Source organism: Somniosus microcephalus, unplaced genomic scaffold (genome assembly GCF_052327205.1).
Source record: "Somniosus microcephalus isolate GS21.2 unplaced genomic scaffold, FLI_Smic_1.0 unresolved_chr3, whole genome shotgun sequence".
Taxonomy (NCBI): Eukaryota; Metazoa; Chordata; class Chondrichthyes; order Squaliformes; family Somniosidae; genus Somniosus; species Somniosus microcephalus.
The window spans coordinates 5,234,894-5,239,513 of NW_028225181.1; the positions used below are offsets into that span (position 1 = coordinate 5,234,894).

A 4,620-nucleotide genomic window follows, 5' to 3' on the forward strand; every position below is an offset into this window, starting at 1 on the left:
ATCACCTAGGGAGAGGGAACAAAAGCAGGCGAGAGAACGGAGGGCAGAGAACGAATATACAGAGAGAGCAGCCTGGACACAAGAGGGGTGAGATAAAAAGTGATTAAAGGAGATGGAAAGGAAAGAGCGAATGTAAAATAGGGGAAAGAGAGCATGAAATGGAGGGGAGCAAGAGTTCTAAATACATCCCGTGACCTGCGCTAATCTCTCAGCGTGTTTAACCTTTTGAAGTTGTGACTGTTGTTTTTAGATATTCAGTACAAGCGGATTGATGTGCAGATCACTTCAATGACAAAACTCGATGATGAAACGGTGAAGAGAATCGCTGTGGAGAGGGTGAGAGACTGCACTGCACTGAGAGCAAACACAGGGCGACAGCAGATCCTCCCTCTCGCTGTCTGAATTCACTGATGGGCATCAACACATCAGATATGTAACCAGCTCCACTTCCCCCTCTGGATATCATCCTGTCACCCAGACCACCTCATTCATAGAGCTGTGGGACAGCGCAGCTCGAGGGGCTGAATGGGCACCTCCTGTTCTTGTGTAATAAGCTCGAGGGGATGATTGGCCTCCTCCAGGTCCTATGTAATAGGCTCGAGGGGATGATTGGCCTCCTCCTTCGCCTGTGTAATAGGCTCGAAGGGCTGAACGACCTTCTCCTGGTCCTATGTACTTGGCTTGAGGGCCTGAATGCCCTCCTCCTGTTCCTGTGTAACAGGATCGAGGGGCTGAATGGGCTCCTCAGGTTCCTGTGTATCAGGATCAAGGGGCTGAATGGCCTCCTCCTGTTGCTGTGTAACAGGCTCGAGGGGCTGAATCACCTCCTCCTGGTCCTATGTAATAGGCTCGAGGGGATGATTGGCCTGCTCCTTCGCCTGTGTAATAGGCTCGAAGGGCTGAAAGACCTTCTCCTGGTCGTATGTACTAGGCTTGAGGGCCTGAATGCCCTCTTCCTGTTCCTGTGTAACAGGTTCGAGGGGCTGAATGGGCTCCTCAGGTTCCTGTGTATCAGGATCAAGGGGCTGAATGGCCTCCTCCTGTTGCTGTGTAACAGGCTCGAGGGGCTGAATGACCTCCTCCTGTTCCTGTGTAACAGGCTCAAGGGGCTGAATTGCCTCCTCCTGTTCCTGTGTAACAGGCTCGAGGGGCTGAATGGCGCCCTCCTGTTCCTGTGTAACAGGCTCGTGGTGCTGAATGGCCTGCTCCTGTTTCTGTGTAACAGGCTCGAGGTGCAAACGGGCCTCCTCCTGTTCATGTGTAGCAGGCTCGAGGGCAGAATGGCCTCATCCTGTTCCTGTGTAACAGGCTCGAGGGTCTGAATGGCCTCCTTCTGTTCCTGTTCAACAGGCTCGAGGGGCTGAATGGCCTCCTCCTGTTCCTGTGTAACAGGCTCGAGGGGATGAATGGCCTCATCCTGTTCCTGTGTAGCAGGTTCGAGGGCTGAATGACCTCCTCCTGTTCCTGTGTAATAGGCTGTAGGGGCTGGATGGCCTCCTCCTGTTCCTGTGTAACAGGCTGGAAGGGCTGAATTGCCTCCTCCTGTTCTTTTGTAGCAGGTTCGAGCGCAGAACTGCCTCCTCCTGCTCCTGTGTAATAGGCTGTAGGGGCTGAATGGCCTCCTCATGTTCCTGTGTGACAGGCTCGAGGGGCTGAATGGCCTCCTCCTGTTCCTGTGTAACAGGCTCTAGGGGCTGAATGGCCTCCTCATGTTCCTGTGTAACAGGCTCGAGGGGCTGAATTGCCTCCACCTGTTCCTGTGTAACAGGCTCGAGGGGCTGAATGGCCTCCTCCTGTTCCTGTGTAACAGGCTCGAGGGGCTGAATGACCTCCTCCTGTTCCTGTGTAACAGGCTCGAAGGGCTGAATGGCCTCCTCCTGTTCCTGTGTGACAGGCTCTAGCGGCTGAATGGCCTCCTCCTGTTCCTGTGTAACAGGCTCGTGGGGCTGAATGGCCTCCTCATGTTCCTGTGTAACAGGCTCGAGGGGCTGAATGACTTGCTGAGGGTAGGATCAAATCACTTTGTCGCTCATTTTCTCTGTGTCTCTCTCTCCCCCTCTGTCTCTTCCTCTCTCTGTATGTCGCTGTTTCTCCCCCATTCTATCTCTCACTGTCTCTCTCTCTCTGCCTGTCTGTCTCTCTCCCTGTTTCTCACACACCCTCTCTTTCTCTCTCTCTCCATCTGTCTCTATCTTTCTCTCTCTGACTCTGTCTTTCTCTCTCTTTCACTGTCTCTCTCTGTCTATCTCTCTCTTGCTCTCTCTCTGTCACTGTCTCTGTCTCTATATTTCTCATACATTGTCTATCTCTGTCACTGTCTCTCTCTGTCTATCTCTCTGTCTATCTCTCTTCCCTCCCCATCCTTGCTGCAACACTCATCCTTTCTCCTGTCTGTGATGCAGGTGAAGCTGATGTTGAAGGATCAATGTGCGAACGAGGGGTTCGATTTGAGTCCGGATGACCTTGAGTGCTCGGTTGTGGAAGAATGAAGGTGACCGACCATGTCAGCGAGCGCCCGGAGCCCGTGATCCCGTCTCCATGTGTTTCACAGCCTCGCTCGATTATGGCTCTGCCTCACCTTCAACTTGTTTAACCCAAGGAAACTGTCAGCAAAGGGTTAATCTCCAACTAGGTGTGTGCAATTCTTATATCGCTATTGATTCCTCTTCATACTGCAGGGGTGTGGGAGCTTGTAGCCTTTGCTGTGTTACATACCATTCCATTTTTAAGTAGTGACCACTGGACTGCTGAACCGAGACTGACCGTAGAGATCCGGCCCAGTTCAGGAGGAAGTGATCTCCTGCTTAATGAGGGAACTTCATTAAAGACCTACCATTGTGTAGAGATTCCTAAGCTTCAGGGAGCTGTCAGCACTGATAACAGGTGCAAGGGCAACAGATAGTCGTGGTAAAAGGAGAACCTCTGTGTAGATCTCATCTTTTTAATTGGGGTTTCAGCAGAGTGGGGGAAATAGTTGGTTCTGGACTTTACAGAATCAAACATTTAATTATAAGTAAAGATTTTATTTGGTAGAATAGCAATTATGTGTGAAAAAAGCTAAATGCTTGATAAGATAACGAAGTAAATAAGTTATACCGAGCTCATGAGCCCAGTGGAAACAGTAAGGACACCAGCTTTATTAACTGAAGTTACTGATAAGGGGCGGGTCCTGTGAGATTCTCCTTATCCGGAGTTTTATTCCCGAGGAAGTGGGAAGCGAGATGTTCCCATCTTCACCCACGTCAATCAATAGAAGTGTTGTAAAATTACCCATTGGTCACCATTCTGCAGTGTAAAGGTGGAAAACTGCACACGTGAGCCAGACATGGTCAGGGCTGTGTAGCTTCTACTGATGGACATTTGGACAAGGGAACCTGTAGCTTAGAAAGGAATGAATAAAGTGGCAGAGGGTAATGAGGATTTGGATTGCAATGGTTTGAAGGGCCTGAATACTGAGCTCAGAAATGTAATGTATTTGATTCCCTGACGATCGGGTGTGTTTGTAATCCCGATCTTTTTAGTGTATGTTTAATTGCTATTGCATGATCTGTATGCTCAATAAATCTTTGAACTCTCAATCTGAACGTTTCAAGAAGCTTATTGATATTGGAGAAATGGCTTGATCATCTGATCATGAGAAACCTGTGTTTTTTCGGTAAGGAACGCTCGCTGTTAGATGATTGGTGATGTCTGGGATCAGATGGGATACTACAGTAACTGGTGGGCCGGTCCCCCATTCCCAGCACCTCGAGCTGCTCCATTGTATTTTGCTCAATGTGGGCATATTGGCAAATCCATCTGACTCAAGGGGTTAAATAGGAACACAGGATCAGGAGTAGGTGGTTCAGCCCATCGAGCCTGTCCCACATTCAATGAGATCATGGCTCATCTGTATCTTAACCCGATTTGCCCACCTTGGTTCGATATCCCTAAATACCCTTACTTAACACAACATTCCGTTTTGAAATGTGTAACTGAACTCTAACAGCTACATGTTTTTGGGGGAGGGATCTCCAGGTTTCCACTAACTTTTTTGTGAATAATTGCTTCCTGACATCACCCCTGAACGGCCTAGCTCTAATTTTGTGGTTGTGCTCCCTTTTTCTGGACGTAGTTTCTCTCTATCTACACTATCAACTCCTTTAATCATCTTAAACACCTCAAGTAGATCACCCGTTAACCTCCTACACTTGAGGGAATACTTGTCCAGTCTCTGCACCCCTTCCTCATAATTTACCCCTTTTAGCACCGGTATCATTCTGGTGAATCTGCGCTGCACCCCCTCCAAGTTCAATTCATCCTTCCTGAGGTGCGGTGCCCAGAACTGAACACAGTTTCTCCAGATGGGTCTGACCAGAGCTTCATACAACTGTAGCATAAATCCAGCTCTCTTTATTTCAGCCCCCTTTGAGATAAAGCCTAACATTTCATTAGCCTTGTAATTATTTTACCAAAAAATGAATCTGCAATAATGTTATTGCAGCAAACAATCAGTCAATCTATGGAACAGGATCCCCAGGGAGATGCTGGAAGCAGATATTCCCTGCACATTGAAGAGACTTCTCTTGCGGAAAGTGTATCAGTAACTTGAGACATGACATGTGATAAGTGTAGCGTGGC

The 4,620-nt window shown here is 48.7% G+C and overlaps 1 pseudogene across 1 annotated transcript in view; it reads left to right on the top strand.

Annotated features, from left to right (window-relative positions):
• The window catches only part of LOC147091177 (uncharacterized), a 279,795-nt pseudogene extending 276,217 nt beyond the window's left edge, over window positions 1-3,578 (top strand). Inside the window, exons 9-10 of the transcript XR_015075175.1 lie at window positions 251-336; window positions 2,403-3,578. The product of XR_015075175.1 is annotated as an uncharacterized LOC147091177 (transcript). The remainder of the gene's footprint in view (window positions 1-250; window positions 337-2,402) is intronic.
• The last annotated feature ends 1,042 nt before the right edge of the window (window positions 3,579-4,620 follow it).